This window comes from Rhyacophila brunnea, unplaced genomic scaffold (assembly GCF_057557595.1).
Source record: "Rhyacophila brunnea isolate RB1 unplaced genomic scaffold, BYU_Rbru_1.0 scaffold_14, whole genome shotgun sequence".
In the NCBI taxonomy this organism is placed as follows: Eukaryota; Metazoa; Arthropoda; class Insecta; order Trichoptera; family Rhyacophilidae; genus Rhyacophila; species Rhyacophila brunnea.
Window position 1 is genome coordinate 9,693,305 of NW_028232796.1, and position 20,796 is coordinate 9,714,100.

General features: G+C 31.3%; 1 protein-coding gene across 2 annotated transcripts in view; it reads left to right on the top strand.

Annotated features, from left to right (window-relative positions):
* The first annotated feature begins 13,262 nt into the window (after nucleotides 1-13,262).
* Nucleotides 13,263-20,796, top strand: part of LOC147075589 (D-beta-hydroxybutyrate dehydrogenase, mitochondrial) — a 247,599-nt gene continuing 240,065 nt past the window's right edge. The window contains exon 1 of one of the 2 annotated variants that reach the window (XM_085941907.1): nucleotides 13,263-13,505. The gene's annotated coding sequence lies outside the window, so the exon portion shown is untranslated. The remainder of the gene's footprint in view (nucleotides 13,506-20,796) is intronic. The other variant, XM_085941906.1, reaches the window with a different exon arrangement.

The window sequence follows — 20,796 nt, forward strand, 5'->3', positions numbered from 1 at the left end:
ATAATAGTGTTTTACTTTTTACGAATTTTTCCGAAATAACTTTCCATACAAAACAGAATTAACTGAAAATGAATTCAATTCTGCTTAAAGATGGCTAAAAGTATTTAAACAATGCATTGTCGCCGTGTTCTGATATATTCTAAAAGTTTCAAATGTCAAGCTAGTGGGGAAGTTAGTTAAAAATCTTCAATCTTCCAATACAAATCTTGGACAAACAAGAAAAAAAAATACTGGACAAACAAGAATACGAGCTAATAAAAACGTAGTAAAAAATAACTTTTTCAGTTTTGAATATAATAATTAGGTATATTATGGTAAACTAAGTTACAAAGTTGAAGGAGCTCGCTATCCGAATGGGAATGGCTGGAGCAACATTCAACTCGATGCGGAATATCTGGGACTCACGATTGTACTCGGTCAAAACCAAATGCCGCCTATACGACGCTTGCATTCTGACGGTGCTGCTTTACGGTAGCGAATCATGGCACCTTACGAAGGCTCAGAGCAACCGTATACTGAGCTTCGAAAATAGATGTTTGCGACGAATACTGGATGTGCGGTGGTATGACTTTAGGAGCAACGAGGAGATAAGAGAACGCACCAAGCAGCCTCTCATCACGCTGAAAGTGAAGAGGCGACGTTGGACCTGGCTCGGTCACGTGCTGCGGATGCCAGAAGAGAACTTCAACCTGGCTTGCCTGTTCTTCAAGCCGACCGGATTCCGGCATCCTGGAAGGCCGCTAAATACAATCTACAGAGTGTATACGGCGGAGCTACGGGATGCTGGTTTGACCTGGAACGAAGAAACGACAGAGATTCTTGGAGGCGCCGCGTGGTGTCCATATGCTCCAGTTAAGGGGCGGATATGGCAAAAGAAGAAAAAAAAAGTTACAAAGTAAAATTACAATCTGACTGCAGCTAATCTAATCATTTTCCATAGTAGCCTCTTTTTCAGGTTTATTTTCATTATATTCTCACTTCAAAGCAAAACCACATTCAATTCAATAATTGATTGCTGGATTTAATGAATGCTCATCTCTGATAAAACCTAACGCTCTAATTAATTTAAAATATAAAATTTTTACAGCTTTCAATGAATTACTTGTTTAGAAATATACTCGTAATAGTAAAATATTTTTCAATGCCACTACTTAACAAATCCATTAATGCTGTATACCAGAGGTAAACTATTGTAACTCCCAAAAATCGTGAAATGGAGTTATTGTTATATTGTTACTTCATTACTTATCATGCATACGTGGTAAACAGCTGTAACTCATATTACTCTTATTATAAAAGTTAAAAATTAAAAATGTCATTGTAACTCCATAACTATTAGAGGTAAACAACAGTACAAAAACATACAATTCTTTTGATGAAACTTATAATCCGACTACAGCGGTAAACAATGGTAAGTCCATGTTACAATTGTTTAAACCTCGGAGCTTATTCGCACGAAGCATATGTATACCAGAGGTTAACTACGGTATATCCAAATGACAACTACACAGGAGAGACAAATTTGTGATTTTTGTTACTTTCAACTTATGGCATTCGTGAATGGAAAAAAAATCAAATTTATTTATTTATCATAACAAGCATATTTTCTCGCGTTCTAATATACTATGAATATATTTTATTATTACTATTATTTTTAACACTCATAATGGAGATACATTTGATTACCTCGAAATCTATTGGTGGTACACAATAAAATATGCTTTTATTATATTTATTATAATATATATTAATTTTATTATAATATATATTAATTAAAATTTAAATTTACCCTTTTATTTAAAAAAAAAAAATGTGTATTTGTTGCATTTCTTCCCAATCCCAAGGAGTCAATTAAAAAAAACCCTTGGGCTTACAGTTGTTTATTACTTAGCATATTTTATAGTATACTACCAACAGATTTCAAGGTAAACAAATGTATCTCCATTATGAGCGTTAAATAATAATAATAATTATATACATATTATAATAGAACACGAGAAAATATGTTTGTTTTGATAAATAAATAAATTTTATCTTTTTCCATTCACGAATGCCAGAAGTTGAAAGTACCTACCAATAATCACAAATTCGTCTCTCCTGTAAAGTTGTCATTTTGGATATACCGTAGTTTACCTCTGGTATACAGAATGTTATTTTCATTGAATCATCTCGTTAAACAACAGTACCTACATACATTCATTTGCAAACTAGTTCACAACCTAAGAACCGCAGTAGTAAAATTTCAAATTAATATATTTCCGGCGGAAACTTAATTATTTGTTTGTCTTCATTTATCCATCTTCATAAATAAAGTGAGAAGACGCGATGGCCTTTTTGACAACCAAAGGAATACATTATAATCATCATCAACCACGATCTATATTCAGCTGGATGAAGGCCTCTTGAAGCTGATTCAATTTTTTACGTACTTCCATTTTATTTATACTATATTATTCTCCTTTCCGACGTTTTCTACCTTTTAGTTTCACTAATTATTGTATTTTCTTTTATCTATTTGATCATTTTCTTCTATTAACTATGTCCGATACTAATTTAGTATCATATGAGCCTCCATAGAGTGGAGGTTTGTGTTAACAGGTTTTGTTTTTATGATAAATGGATGTTAGCCACTTGCTCAATCTATTAGGTCCATACTCTGACTTCAAACATAAATTGAAAAGCAATATGTGAATTTGCCAGACTCAGGATTTGAACTTGGAACTCACGATATAATATAATCCGGCGCTTAAGCCACTCAGCCAACGTGGGCACTATTTATTCAGCGAAATTTAATTTTAGGTTTATAACAAACTCTATTACACTAAGTCATTTATTTATTTATTTAAGAAAACAAAACATTATGGATATAACAAATCTAAATTCAAGACGTACACAACATGAGATTTAAATTATAACAAAATATTACCCTCACAAAAGAGAAGAATATATATAAAATAATATTAATAATAAATAAAATTAAAATAAAAACATAAGTACCTACTTAAGTATAATTTTATACAGAAAAATAATATTTTGAAAACAAAAGTCATGGCCTATACATCCTGAAACGAGCCCCCAACCCACGGTCTTTGATGGCCAAACTTTATGTTACTACGCATCCCTATTAAGAAAATCTAATCTGGGCGCCTTCCCCCCCCCTTTATTTCAGTAAATAATACAGACACCTTTTTAAATATCATCATAATATTATATAAAAAATTATCATTTAAGTATATCAATCATCATATCAAATCACGTCAAATTGCAACGCAGAACCAGATATTTAAAATGTTTAATAGCCCTTAAAGACAGCAGCGCCGCCGGCGACTTTCTTTACTATTAATAAAATAACGTGAAAAGTGCATTCCCAAACTAACCAAGAATTCAGTAAATAGATTTTTGTTTGCTTCAATGTATCTGGCGCACAAATCATTTGAAAGTGGAAACATGGCGAACTTATTTTTTTTTGTAATTTTGATTTCCAAAGCTCCAATATTTTAAGAATGGCTTTACTTCGTCTTTTTAAATCAGTGAATGCATTAGTGGTCCCTGCATTGATTTATTCACTCATTTTTTTAACTTTCAACCAAATAGACATGTTCAACAACAAAATTATCGTTCCTTAACAAATTAGCCTCAAATTTCAACATTATGATTTGACCCTTTTATTTCATTTGTTCACGAGATAGCCAGCGCGCTTCACAATATACTATAGAAGTGAGGTATTATAAAACAATATTAGTCTCCATATTTTCAGACAGGTTTGCAAACAACCTTTTATAGGACTATTTTATGTAGTTTATATCTAGCGGCCATTTTATAAAATAAGTATTTGGAAACTACAAACCTGTGGCTACATTAATTGTGTGAAACTTTTCACGCCTCCCAGCTTGGAAATCGCTGCTCTACATCAATATTTCCTAAACTACATTAACTTCAATTACTCCGGACCGTTATACCAGTCAAATCTTGACTGGCTGTCGTGGCTTTCTAGGAAACACAATGCTCAGAGCTTTATACTGCAAGAAGTGTCTATGTGCAGTCCAATGTCATTGTTGGGTAACTGCTCCTGTAAGTATTCGCAGGTATAAACAACTTGTAATGCTTTACGTCCAAATACAGGGTTTCGCGTAGTGCAATGTGGGTTGGTTTGAAGGGGTAGGTATGTATGTTTGTGCTGTTCCAATACGTACTTATTTTTCAGAAGCTTACTAATAATATTTGAAATAATAATTATTTTTCCCGCTCAACACGATTTTCCTAATAAAAATTCTGAACCCCTCAACTTAATAATTGTATAAGCTGTCCATTTCTCGAATATTGTAACTTGTATAAATACTATTAAAACTTTATAATATTGTGTTTTATTTTAATTAATACAATTCGACGAAAAATTTACAGTTAACACAATTAAAGAGTTGGTACAATAATAAATTCAAAAGTCATTTTTATACGTAAATACAGTCGAGTAAAGTTTATTTAACCAATGTTACGTTATTAAAATAAACATTGATGTAAATTGTAAAGCTTATTTTTGAATAATATCTTATTTGATATTGACCGAAGTATTAAAGACAGGTTTTACAGTAGGGACCGCTTAGGTGGCAAACCGTTTACTGCAAATGACTTTGTTATGACATCCGCACCTTTCATGAGCTTCAAAGTTAAAACCAAATCAAAGCTTTAAGCTCAGACGCTCGCCTACCACAGTTATTTCGCCTTGAAACGATATTTTGGAGTAGGTACGGTTTCTAGGAAATTTATTGGGACTTTCCACAGTGGCGTCCTAGTGAAATAATCTCACTTATCTCAATGAAGGAAATTAACATACAGTAGGAAGATAATATTAATCTCTAAGCAAGTGAGTTCACAGAATAGTATGCTGAATAAAGATTAATAAATATTTAAAATATTATAATGTATTTCAAATTATCACAATCGATCCTAATTGGAGCTTATATACCTCTACAGGCCTCCGAATAATTATCCTATCAATTTTTTTCTAAAAACTTCATTGAAGTCAACAAGTAGGCTTGAAAACAACAGGTTTGGTAACAAAGACGAAAGTCACGTTCAACTGCTTGCGGGCCAAAAAGAGATCCCCATCAATGGCACTCTGCTCGAACAAGAAAAAAACTACATCTATCTGGGACAACAAGTGTCTATAGGTGTATGTATATATTATTATGAAATTATTAGCAGAGTAAAACTGGGCTTGAGTGCTTTTGGCCTCCTGAATAATATCTTCAAAAATGACCTTCCATTGTGCATCAAGCGAAAAGTATTCAGCCAGTGTGTGCTTCCCGTAATCACATATGCGTGTGAAACATGAACCCTAAGTAAAATAGAGATCCTCAAACTTAAAGTAGCACAGCGTGGTATGGAAAGGTGCATGCTGGGCATAACGCGGAATGATTGGATAAGAAAACAGACATGGGTTTGCGATATAATAAAGTTCGATAAAAACCTAAAATGGAAATAGGTTGGCCACATAGCTCGAAGAAGAGATAATCGCTGGACAGATCTAGTAATCTAGTGGTACTCAATAGGTACGAAACGTTCGCAAGGTAGACTTAGAGGCCACTGGATCGATGAAATGATTAAGTTTTGCGGAGATACGTGGAGTGGAATCAGCTTGGAGAGGTCTTCATCCAGCAGTGGATAGGTGCAGCTGTACACACCACGTCGGCGAAAACATTACTAATTTTATAGTCTAGTTTCAATTAAAATTGTACGATCTAATACAATTAGTTAGTAACTCTATTAATACTTAAATTTAATATAATATACTAATATTATAATGAAATTATGTATACCACTGACGGAAGCTAAAATAAACAACAAAGCAACTTTGTGCTTTGATAGACTCAATTTATACCTAACCATATAATTACGTATGTGCAAACAAATCAATTCCAATACTTACATTATTAATAGCGAACAGGAATCTTTAAATAAGTCCTTATGCCGCGTCCAGACGCTTGTAATGTAACGCGAATTTGTCGTTTGGACGTAGCTACGATCTTTATGCACCGGCCACACGGCAGCAACTTGCCTGCGCGGTTTTGCCTGTGCAAAAAAAATGGAATGCTCTCGCATGGCCACACGGCACAAGTAAAACTGCGCAAAACTCATTACGTTACGACAGAAGTCAGCGTCGTGAAAACACTGTTTTTCGGAATCGCAGCAATGTCGTCAAGTGACGATTTGTTTTGTCACAAGCGTTTTTCTATTGTTTATTGGTTAAAAAAAAAAGAAATAAATCCTCCAGATCCAAGTGGACCAAACAATGGCTACCGAGAAGATACATACACTCGCATATAAATCAGCATTTTTTGCCTAAATATAATATATACTAGTGGCGAAGGGTGGAGGTACGCTGTTAAGATCCGCCATTAATGGTGCACACTAGACTTTGTCAGTCATACGTATTTGTTTTCATTGAAATAAGACTACAATTTACAGATGGTGTTGGTTAGTTATTAAAATTCAATTAAACTATGCGAAAACCAAGCCATAATAGATAATAGTCAAAAAATACTAGTCTATCTATAAAATATCTAAAATTATGCAATTAAATCATACATAAATATGAATATTTTATAGATATAATATTTTTTTTTATCTATTGTGATTTTGTTTAGGCAGAGCTTAATGAATTTAAAAAACGTACCAACAATATGTGTAATATTATGTACCTATTCTTAATCCAACGAAAACAAATAAGTATGAATGAAAAAAGACCGTAACTTTCAACGAAGTGAGCGCGGCTTATAAAACTCGGTTTGCGCAGTTAAAATTTCAAGCTAGTCAAATTTTGCGCAGGCCGCACTTTTTGGTTTGCGCGGTGTACACTTTTGCCGTCCACACTTACGGGTTTGTCTGCGCAAACCGGTTTGCGCAGGCAATACCGTGGTGAAGCATGAGCGTGTGGCTGGCCTTTTACATGTAATGCTCGTAATGACGTTCTTGCTGATCCATCGATACAATGTTGCCATATCTACTGAAATTTCAGTAGATCAACTGATATTTTTTGCCAATATATTGAATTTTTGATTTTTTTTCGAAATTCAAGAAATCTACTGATATTTGTGTTTCTCCATAATTGTAAATTAACTGATGATTCTTTTAATAATAAACTTGAAATGATTTACGCATGACCTTTTTTGATGTTATACACTTCTAAATTGACATAAAAAGCATTGTAACTCTACCCAAGAGCGCCATTTTACCCATAATATCATCATTGTTTACAATAAATTAATATTATTAGTTATTGTTATTCTTATTAGTTTTAAATCATATCTAATAAACCACATTTTTTAAAATCTACTGATATTTTATGAAATCTACTGAATTTTTTGTCAAAATCTACTGAAATTTTAAATTTTGACTTGGTAACACTGCACTGACAGTCGGTTTTAACATGAACACAAAAGCGCTCGCAGTGCTCGAGAACTCGAATAATAACAGGATTCACGTTGAGATCGTGTGCCATCCATACTTAATTTGCGTTACATTACACGTTACATTACACGCGTCTGGACCCGCCATTACACATAACGTATATATAAGGATGTTAATGTTTACTTAAGAGTTATTTTAGGGTGAAATTATTACCATTATTATATGTAGCAATCAAGGTGTTGTAATGATAATTAAGCTTTTTCATCTTTTCTTTACGATGCTAATACATTCAGTCCGTTCTGGTTATGTCACCTTGAGTCACCGTCAGAGATTAACAATATTACAGTCAATAAAAGCCAAAAAAGAAATGTATATTTTGGCAACAAAAATAAGTCAAATAAGGTTTCAACATTATTATTAATTGTTATTTGTTTTATATATAAAATGATTAAGGCATCAAAACTTAATTAAATAATCATATGAGTATTTCTTTACATTTTTACAGTCTGCAAATCGTAATACTATCTTGATCATACACACCCCTTAATTTCACATATTTTTCTCACAATAATTGAATGTCTCTCTTTGTCGCATATAAATACGTTTAGTTTAGATCTATCTCTTTTGTTCATAGTGGAATGCGACGCTGTATTTTCAATGTGCATTAATTATAATTAATGACATGTAAATAAAATCTGACGAATACCTATCAATTATATGTTTTTTACTGGATAATGCTATCGACTTTGTAAATAATAACATTTTAATTAGATCTTATATTGATGATTCTATAACTAGTCTAAATATTAAAATGATAAAGTGCATATTAATTGAAATATTTTCAGTTTATTGGGCTGGGTAACCTCATGTGACAATACAGTAACAGGAATGTTAATCATGTAAAATTGTATATAAAACCGAATTTTGAATAGTAATTTACATTCAAATTTGAAGATATCAGTAAATGCATGTTATTAACGGTTCCATCACAAAACAGAACATGACAAAACAGAACAGTGACAAAACAGAACAACGATAAATATAACTATGACCTTTCAGGAAAAATATAAATTTAATATTGAAATTGTCCTATATCTATTATGTTGATAAATTTTTAATAGCACAGATTTTCAATACGCCATAATAAATTAAATTATATGCCTAATTTCAGCATTCCTAATCGCTAGAATCTAATCTTCTATCTAATCTAATCTATCTTTTCCCCTGGCTGTTCTGTTTTGTCACTGTTCTGTTTTGGCATGTTCTGTTTTGTCCGGGCACCCATACGGTGAAGTGTGTCACCGTGTGCGCTTTGTATCGGAAATATATGGTCATATATTAAAGACCGTCCAACCTCTTTGGATCGTATAAAACTGAGATAAAATTCATGTCTAAATAAAACACGGTTCTGGTCGGTTTACATGTAACCAGCGGCAAACAACTTTTAAAATAGCCGATATACTGGATTATTTGTTAGGTTAGGTTAGGATCTAATAAAATCGGAACATTATTGTCTGCAATGCTCCACGAACCACTTATATTTTTTTCTCTCCATCTTTTCATGTCAGATAAGAAAGCTCACGGCAAACTCTGCTACGGTGAATTGATGTAATACGTACAATTTACACCACACCACACCCGGTCTTCATTGGGCGTATTACGGAACTCTTCGTTTGGATACACAGCATAATTTTTATGACTGGAAATGTATCAGGAGCAGTTACCCAAGACTGCGGCCGTGACGTGACTTTAAGTTAAGAGTACTCATGGAAAAAAGGAGCAAAATATTAATAATAATAAAAAAAATACTAAAAAAACTAATTGGATTAAAAGATTCGAACGCATTTGATCAATCATTTTTATCTTTATCCATTTAGTTATCAATCCTCTAATATTCTTGAATCATAAATACCTAAACAAAGTAATTTAATTAATAACTATTAAATTATGTATTAATTCAAAGCTCGTATTTGAAATATGTATTCTTAAAAAACCATAAAATTTTTATTTTATCCTAGTAAGTATTAAAAATATACATAAAAAATATAAAAAAGTTCAATCATACAGGTGCTACCATTTAACCTAACCTAACTGACAACGCTATGTGTAAGTATTAATAACACTGTTACTCAATAAAACGACTGCTTATGCGCATTCTACGTAAGTTAATTTTACTTTTGATGGATTATCTCAAATGATAAGATAAGGCAAAGGTGACTTAGGAATATACATAGTGAGGTAGGAACCTTTCACTGCTGGTGGCTAGCGGATCCGTCGGTTAGGCGATGCAGTCAACTCATCGTATATTTTGGCTTGCGGCCCACATTTCACCGGGAGCACGCCGAACGCAGGGTGCTCAAAATAATGAAATAATATTTTTAATGATTCATTTTGAACATAAATATATGTTTAACCTTTCGCCGTGACATTAAAATAAAATTCTGTCCACCAAATTTGAGTGTTACGCAAAATGTTACCATTAGTATTTCATTACAATTTTTCATGAAATCGCGAAGAGCACGGTGGCGGAGCGGTCTAAGGCTGCGATAATTGTATACAAATTGACTTGATGTTCTGTTGGCGTGGGTTTGAATCCAACTTCCGAAAAATATTTTTGTATTTTAATTTATTACTTATTTGTATTTCTTAAATTATTAATTTATATTTTTAATCTTAGTAAGACATATATACGTTAATAAGTGAATTCTAGACTAAACAAATGGACGATAAAAATATTCTTCTATTTATAAAATATCTAAAATTGTGTATGGTTTAATGGCATAATTTTAGATATTTAATATATAAATGAATATTTTTTGACTATGACTTCGATTTAGGGTTTAATTGAATTTCAAAAAGTAACAAACACTATCTGCTATCGGTGGTCGGTAACCTTTTGAGAGGCTGGGTAAAAAAATCAATTTTGAACAAAACATTTGGTTAGTGGGTAAATGCTGAGTATCTCCGCTACATGGAAGTACATTGGAATGTGGATATGTGTCTTCAATCATTCTCAGATATATACATGTTCCAATGTACTTCCATGTAGCGAAGGTACTCGGCATCAGGCTACTGATGCATTTTCGGGAAGTGTTTTAGCCGTACAAAATTGTATTGAAATCATAACTGGAAATGAAACTGCGGGAGTGGTCTATCTGAGGGTCGATGGTGTTGTATATGAAATACGATCGTGGTTATTCGTGATGATGGAGAAGTGAGAGTTTATTTATGGTTATATAAATACAAGGGTACACTCTCTACATTAATATAAATAAACTGACAGTACATAATATACTGCGATAGTAACGGACCAAGTACTTAGATTCGAGTGACATGTCCGATGAATTATTATTCGCTATTTATACATAAAAATAATATCTACCCATTATAATGTAGGACATACTAGGTATATTAATCGCGTCAGCTACTTACTGTCATTTGCGTCAATGGACATCTGAGTAGCTGACTATTGTATAAAATATAGATATCGCGGAAATAACTATTGTACTATAATTTGCTACGGAATGCATATTAAAGAATTTTTACAAAATTCCGGTACTCTATTGAAACAGGTAATGAGTTGTTTATCGCCATAAAACCAAATACAAACCTTGAGCCGGAACTGAATCTTTTCAAAAAGTCGAGTTTCAGAGTGTCAATATTATTAATTTCTTAATTTTATAATATTTAATTACTTTATAATATTATTTTTTGTCATAATTCACTCAAACTGGATACGATTATTATTAAAAAAATTTATATTAATTAGCCAAATGGGCTGATACATAGCTCAAAGAAGGGACCATCGTTGGACAAATCTAGTCATCTAGTGGTACCCAGGAGGCCGCTGGATCAATTAAATGATTAACGTCTGCAGAAGTACGTGGCAGCTTTGAAAAGCCTTCGTCCAGCAGTGTTTAGATTCAGGCTGATGACCATGGTTATATATTAATTAATTACATTACATACATCATCGTGTTCGATCCCAAAAGGATCATAATATAGGCGTCGACAAACTGTAGGTTGTCACAAATTTTTGTTTTTATGTGAAATGGATGTTAGCCACTTGCTCAACCTATTAGATTATTACTCATTTAAAAACAAAACGTGAATTTACCAGACCTAGGAATCGAATACGGGACCGACGACATTATAAGCCGACTCGCTACCGCTCAGCCATCGTGTGCATATTAGTAAATAAAGGTACATAATCGTAAATCACATTCAATCGTTATTGTATACGGGAGTTAAAACGTCATAAAAAACAAGGAAACAAAATAAATAGAAACCATAATATTATTATACTTGGTGTGAAAATAATTGTTTATTTATTATTTTATATATTTTTTAATTAATTTTATCAGTTATTTATTTTGGTGTACGGTAGTAGGTACAGATTTATTATGATACACCATCATTAGACTTCGGCTATATCGAGACGTATACGTCACGCGGCCGTTTCTGGAACTAAAACCGTTGCGTAATACGCGTAATACTTAAATCGCAAAAACAGCGCCATAACGTAGATGTCAATATATAGAAGCCGAACAATAGGAAAACTATGGCCCGCGGGCTGCATAATACTATGGTCTGTCATGTATTTGTATGCAGTTTACAAATATTATTTTATCTTTAACGGTATATTTATATTACATAGGTATACAATATTCGTGCAGCGTGACATTAAAAGATGTATGCTGGGAAAAACGCGTAATGATCACAAAAAAAAACCAATTGATAATGAAGCTCTCAGAAGTACGTGATATGGTTACTAAGCAGATGAAATGGCTGCATATTTCGCTCGTCTAATATATAACCGCTAGACGAATACCGTCATACAGTGGTACCCAAAAGCCAGTAAACTCCCACAGGCAAGCCCTAAAACCCCGCTGGATAGACGAACTCACGGTGAATGCACGTGGCAGAAAATAACGAAGGAATATATTTTATTTTATTTTATTTTATTTTATTTTATTTTATTTTATTTTATTTTATTTTATTTCATTTTATTTTATTTCATTTCATTTCATTTTATTTTATTCTATTTTATTTTAATTATATTATATTACATTTTATTTTATTTTTATTTAATTACATTTTATTTTAATTAAATTTTATTTTATTTTATTTCATTGCATTTTATTTTATTTTATTTTATTTTATTTTATTTTATTTTATTTTATTTTATTTTATTTTATTTTATTTCATTTTATTTTATTTTATTTTAATAGCGAAATGCGAAGATCCAGCAGTGGATCGACCCTAGCTAATGATGATGATGATACCACAGTACTAACATAAATACCAGAACTTTAACAAAATATAATCATTATTATGGAATTTATAAGTATGTACCTACCTATACAATATCAACACAACATTAAATTGCTGGTAGATGTGTGAAAACAATATTATTATCAATTATTTGTGAATCATTTGTATATTCTTTATATTGTATGTCCGATTTATCTAAGTTTCCATCATACACACTTTTTATAAATCGGAAAATAGTATTTTACTTGGTGACCCACTTCTATTTAAATTTTCAATACGGCCGTCCAGCCTAAAAAAAACATAGGGCATCGACAAATATGGCATATTATTATAATAATATTAGGTATGTAAATGTTGTCATGTTGCAAATTATGCTTATTTTATGATATAATATATATAATAATATACCTAGTTTCCAAAAGCTCGCGCGATAAGCTCATTAAGTGTCAACCCTGCGTGTCTTGAAACCCGTGTCATTTGCCGGCTTATTTCGTTCGCTTTTCGACTGCGCTTCGACCCGCGCCTCCAGAAATAAGAATCCCGAGTGACCGCGCTGCTGCGTGCCCGGGCCTTCGAATTTCAGTCCAGCTCAACACAGTTCCACTTCCGGTGGCTCTCGTAGCAAAGTGACTTACACAACCAAGGTAAACCACCTTTGGTTGGACGTCGCTACCTCAATCAGGCGCCAAACAAAGGTATTTCGAAAGTTTCAACAGTTCTGCACTGAAAATATTTTATCCCTGTGTTACCTCAAAAAGTTTCAACTTGTCACAGTGTTTTATAAAAAGTTCTCATACTCCAGTGATCATAATAATACAACCAAGGTATTTCGTTTATATTAAATTTGACGTATATTATACTGTAAGTATTCATTTGATTTATTAATGTTGTTATCTTACAACTTTCGACCAATTTGCCACAAATTAGATGGTGTAATACAAAACTATACAGTAGATAGTAAATGCGAGTTTACAGTGAATATAAAACACAAAAATCAGTGATTATTTCACAGTGTATTCAGCTCTTTAACACAAAAGTTCTACAAACAAAATTTTGACACACAATTTAAAGGTAGTATCTACTTAATATTATAACTGTCTTTTATCGAAATAATATATGACAAACATTCACAATATTGTGCGTTAATACACTAATTATTATTGTTATAACTATCTAAACTATTTTATTTTATATTAAAGAAAACTTTTATTTATTGTGTGTAAATAGTTTACAATTTTTGTGTTCAACATAAAAGTGTAAAACAATAATAATGAACTCAATGTATTCTTCATTACACAGCCATTATTTTTAAAACTTTCTACACCGTTCTCGAAATATATCGTATGAATCAGTGATTGGATAATAAGAGAGTTTACTTAACGAATATGTTTATATAATTTGACAGCTTTTAAAAAATTATAACTGTATTCCTACTACAACATTTTGTAATATGAATAATTTGCTTTAATTGTATTTATATTCTTATTTTTTTTGTCGTCTACTAAACGAAAATTGAGTGAACATATTTAAAAGTTTATATTATAATATAATTCTAATGTATCATAAATAATTCTTCAGTAATGTGTTAAAAAATTTGTCATAACAAAAAAATTCTACAAACAAACCTAAAATATTGTTCTACAAAATACGTTAATTTTAAGTTATATCATAACCAGACAGTGTTGTTGAATAATAACTTACCGTTGCGTCGTTGTGTACATAGTTTCTAGTTGTAATGAAAGTTTACGTAACATATACCAGCAAGGAAATTTCATTAATTTCTGGTAAATTAAATCGTTCCATACGTTTGTGTAAGAGCTTTCACCTACTTTAAATTAAACTATGTGATAATACTATAACTACTTATGATTGTGATTACTTAATAGTATTTGTTAATACAATAGATTAAAAATTTAGTAAAACAATCAATTAAATGTATTATGTATATACATCGGTATAGGCAATAGCGATTTTTTAATAATAAAATGTTTTTTTAACAAAACTAAATTAACTTAGTTATAATATTAATACTATCGACCGATGCTACTTGATGGAATTTGAATTTAAATTCTAATGGAACTTAATTATATTCAATGTTATATATTGTTTTATATTGTATAATAATAATATACTAAACTTTATCAATTATACGTATTTGTCTTCATTAAACTAAGAATACAAATTGTAGATGGTTTTTTTTAAATTCTATTAAACCCAGCCTAACCAAACTGAAATATCTAAAATTATACATGATTGAATGACATAGATCAGATACTTTATAGACAGAGGAATATTTTTCATCGATAATCTATTATGGTTTGCTTTATTCAGGATTTAATTGAATTTTAATAACTAACTAATACGATCAGTAATTTTAATTCTTAGTTCAATGAAAATAAATAAGTATGACTGACAAAATTTAGTTTGCACTATTTTGTGTCAGAACTCTACAGTGTAGCACTCAAAATTTTCGGACTTCTTTAGTCGGGTCCATATTATTATTTTATTATGCATGTTAGTGATTACGAAGAGTCCACTTCACATTTTCAACAGACTATTATATATCATCTATCTATTACAATCATTATACTGATATTATAATATTGGCAGTGTTTCAAATCTAAGTTTACATAATAGTATTGTATTTATTTACAAATGTTTGTATTTATATCTATAAGACGGTTGACAAATATATTATTTTCACATCTGGGTGATACCATTTCGTCACTGTAACCATGGTGATACGTTAATACGTCAACAAAATGAAGCTAAATTAAAATGTTTGATCCACAGTGTTAAATCTTAGATCAACTGACATAAATAAAAGAACGAATAAATTAACTTACAATACTTTCAAGTAGTTACAAAATGTTTTGGAATTTTAATTGTTGAAGCCGGAAAGCATTAAATGATATATATAACATAACTACAATTTAATCTATGAGTTATTGTCAATAAACGCATGTTTGAAAATGTATTTTGGGCGATAACTTACCTTTATTAAGTTTTTCTATCACTTACCGAATAAGGCATGCTTTTTTTGAAAGCATATTATTTGACAATGGCAAAGGATGGAATATGACCATAAAATATATGTAATAATAAGATGCGGTCCGATTCAACAAATTCACATTTTATTACATTTTTTACAATCATTGTAAGTTTATCTTTGACTTAAAATAAAAAATAGTTTTCTTTTTAATGTTTTCAGATACATATTTATTAATTAATACAGTTGAAATTGTAAATTATCAAAAAAAAAATCTCGAATTGCAAGCTTCGTATTTTTCCGCTAGGTGCCTCTTTAAAAACGGCTCAGTAAAGGCTTCACCTTAAACACACTAAAATATACGGGTGACAGCCAAAAACACAGTCAAACAAAGTTAGTTAAAATACTCACTCGCGTTCGGACTAAAACTCCAGATGTTGGACTTCTGCACTTTTGCAATAATTTATCTTTTTGCTATATTTTAAAGCAAAAATGACTTAAATTGAACATCCACTCTTTCAGCTCTAAAGTATAATTGGACTAACGTCGTTTTAGAAGTAAGTATTTTGAAAACCATGTGAGATTAGACTCTCATTTTTTCAGCATTAACAGAACGTGAATACACATTTAAATCTGTATACTTAACTCAAAAACGATAAAAATGTAACTTCCGCATTTTTAGCCCTAAGGTACAGATTTTACAATACCTATGCTTTAAATTGGATTCAAATTGTATAAGAAGCTTAGATTATAGAAAAATATAGATAGAGCTATTGCAAGTGTTTGTCCCTCAAAACATGACAAACTTTTTCACGCACTTGCCTCGCCCCCTTCAAGCTTCCTCCGCGACCCTTTCCTGGGTTATTCGAAAATATGTGTGACTGTGTGCGTGTCGTAGTGTTGCCAGATATCGAATATTTATTCCAATGTTATAATTTTACAAGCGACGTTTTTATAAATTATATTATGGCAATACTGGCGTGTTGGCTGTGCACTTGGTAAAACATTACTCACTAAAATCGGCTCATGCGGAGGGCTTGATAAAAAGCTTTATTCCAATAGTTCACGGACATGTTGTATACAAGTTCATTATTTTTTTAGTAGCAACGTTTACTCTAACTTGTTCTTTTTAAAATACTAAAAAAAATCTAGACTTAATCATGTTTCTTCTGGTAATGGATAATTAATTATTTGATAGTAATAATCTTATTTATAGAATATTGAAAATAACTGTGTAGAATTTACAAACGTATAATGTTTACCTTTGAAGTCAATTTACACAACTTGGTCAGCAATGAACTTGTATTCGATCAATCGACAGCATTTGTTTTGTTACTTCAAAACATTTTTAAACTACGATTTGACTTCAGTGGAATGCACACGTTCGCCACATATAAAACAAAAGAAAGATAATTAAACGTCAAAATTATAACATTTTAATTTGAATAAAATGTATATAGGTATTACTATATCAGAGAGGATAGGTTGGGTAATTTCCCGGTCCTCACGATTGTAAGGGACTTTGGGGGCTTCAATTTTATAATTTATATAAACACACAATGTCATCTATTAATTCAACTTCGAACTTATCAACCTGTTGGTGTAGTATAATAAGTACCTACTGAAAAGGAATAAAAACTTTCTACGAACTAAAATCAGTCAAAACTAGGGAATCCAATCCCGAGCCAAAATTCTGATCCCGGGATTTCGGGATTACAATTTGACAATCCCGGGATCCCGGGACTGGTCCCGGGATTGACATTTTTTTTCCATTGTAAATATAAAAATATTAAATTCACAAATAACATTGATAAAATCGATCAAAAAGAAATCTAGTATAATTTATACTATTGAAGACATTTATTGTTAATATTGTATACGTTCAATCTTGGAAATACACAAGTTTAATGGAGTAAATAATATTGTAATATAAATAATAATGAGAATTGAATATGAGATTGCTGTTTCTGATAGTAAAGACAAAATGAATGGATTAGCGAGATTTAAAATAGTAAAGCAAATAATCATGGTGTACGTATGGCCTTTCCGCATCATAAATCTAATTAGCCAGCCAAATATGAAACTGCCGTAAAACGTATGATACGAGTATCATGGTAGAATTACTTTGTTAAAAGTGCGAAGCATTGTTTTTTTCCAATCTTTCTCATTTTAATAATTCATGTGAAAAAATAAAATGAATCGGCAACCTACACATGGGTATAAATCAAACTTCATTCAAACTCAGTTTATTTCTAATGTAGTTATTTTTTATTAAAAGTATTTTTTCCGTTTTATTTTCGCTTTTATTTTATTTTCCATAAAAATTGATAAAAAAATCAATCCCGAAATCCCGGGATAATGTTTATCAATCCCGGGATTCATAGGTATCGAAAATAGCTCGGGATCCCGGGATCCCGGGATTGGAATCCCTAGTTAAAACCATTTAAATAGACTGACAATATTGCAAACACGTTCGATTATTCCGAAGCAATTAATACATTATTATTTGTTGATACGAATTCGTAAATATTTGTTTCATCCAAATAGATATTATTAATTTTCTTCCTTATAGCTTTAAATTTTAAAGAGGGTCTATAAAATTCAGAATGCCCTGGGCCACGCGTTTTTTTTTGTATGGCCTAGGGTATAATAAGTATGCCTCTTTACTCTGTCACGCTCTAATATTGAAGAATAGGAAAAGCACAAGGTCACGCTGCTACCCTCGACCCATCGCAAAGTCTCACGCCTCTTGACATGCAAGACCTGCAGCGTCGGAACCCTTGAGATCGTGCCACAAGGGTAAGGAATGTCGACTCTCTGGCAGCATCTGGAATACATTTCCCAACCACGTGAAGCGTTTAATTATGTATTTCATTATTTCAATCACCGAGGGCTACCGTGTCCGCTCACGAACTTGAGTGTTTGTAATGTGGTTGTACCAATGTACCCCTAAGATTTGAACTTTGAAGCTTGTTAAGATGCCATGTCTCACAACCATACACGAAACACGCACGTGTTGACCATTCTTCAAATTTCTTCACGCGTTCTTAGATCTTTACTCATGCAAAAGGCTATTATATTTCCATTATACCAGGTAGTAAACTCATAAAGCCTTAATTCACACGACAAAATCATCACACAGATGTGAATATATCCAATAAATTCTGAATATTGGACGATGAAAAATGAGAGTATATTCGCATAAGTTAGTCATTCGAACACTTCTTCGTCCATTTAATGTGGCAATGCATCGCGAAGTCTATTTGAAGATTTTCCGAGAGTATTTTTGATCGCTGGATCTCTCACTCGTGAATAATATACAGGGCGTTTATAAACTAACTGACACGTCACAACTTTGTATAACTCAATTAAACCCGCGGAGTAATTTTACAAGCTATCGCGGTTTCGCGGAGAATTCATAATCATATGAAGCTTCTAGGCTTTCACTGTATGTTTCTCAATTATTATAGCCTGTTTTCAGTATTTAAGTGAAATTTTCAGTTAAAATGTTTACATTTTAATTATTGATTAAATTTGTACTATCGTAAGATAAAATAATAATTCTTCTGGCACTTTCTTATACTATCTTTGGTGGGAAATGTGACTTTGAAGATAAAATGAATAAAAGTGTACTCGTGACTAATTCCAGTAATCGACTTAACAGTTATATATAAACAATTTTATATTACCTGAAAAAATTGTTTTAAATACTAAAAAATGTTTATATTTATTTGTGTTGATTGAAAGTTTGATTAAGTATATTTAAAAGGACAACTCAAGTCAAAACATTAAAGTTTTATACGGTTACTTCATTATAAAGAAATTGTATTCTTCATATTTTCTATAATAAAACATTCCATAATTTTTTGAAGGAATATAAAAACGTTGAGAAATCACAAGAATAGATCATCCAGAATGATTTATGTAAGATATAATAATAATGATACCATCATTACAATTATTCTTCGATGAATCTTATAAACTATTGCATTATGATAAATAATGGGATAACGTAACTAAATTACGGCTTAATTAATTTTATAGAATTCAAATGTACTCAAAAATAGTGAGGGAGGCACCCAAGCCCGCGATGCGAACAACTATTTCGTCATTGGCTATGTACCTAAGTGAACTTTTATCAGTGGGTTTGGTGAAATAAATTATAATATACTATAATCCCACCAAGTTTTGGTGTCTTCTTGCAGAAGTGATATATAAATGCCCCTTATTTACCAGGTAGTAAATTTTTTTTTTATATTCAATTCTTATATTAAATATATTTTGCCTTCGACCGTATGTGAATAAATTCCATGTCACATTTTTTACCACTTACCTCCCTAATAATGAGATTATGACTTCAGACTTTTTCCAGTTACAATAATTTTTTTTTTTCATTATGATCAATTGGTAATCATTGGGGTTGCTGCTAAAAGTTGTTAAGTCGATAATTTAAGTAATTAGAGTTAACAACAAATTATGTATCTGTATATAGAAATATATTTTTTAATTATATTCTAACTATTTCTTTTATTAACGAATAATTCACAAGATTTAAGAATGCACTATTCTAATTATTGAACATACATAATTTTAGAGGAGCACTGATGAGCAGGTATTAAAAGGCCAATAGTTGAAATTTGTAGTAATTAGTATGTCACCTCGTAGCATAGTGGATAATGCGCGGACGGGGTGTAAACCCAAGAGATGCAGGTTCGATTCCTGTGTGTCTTACTTTTTTCAAAAAGATTTTTTCTATTGGTTATAATATATTTTCTAGAATAGAAGTGTTTTTCAAAATTATGTATGCTCAATAAATATAATATAAATATGCTAGAAACAAAATTCAAGCCCATCCGATATAATAAATAGAACATGCACAAAAAATAGCATTATGCCTGATTTTAGAATGCATGTCAAACTTCAAATTGCAATTATTACATAATATGATTTCGAGACTTACCAACTTTTGGCAGTAACTCCGTGATATATCAAATAAACACAAATATTGTTTACAGATACCCTGTATTAAATTCGTAATACATCTCGAATATATGTAATATTATGCACGATGATTTATTTACATGTTTCATTTAGATCGGAGTGAAAAATAAAACGATGTCAAAAGT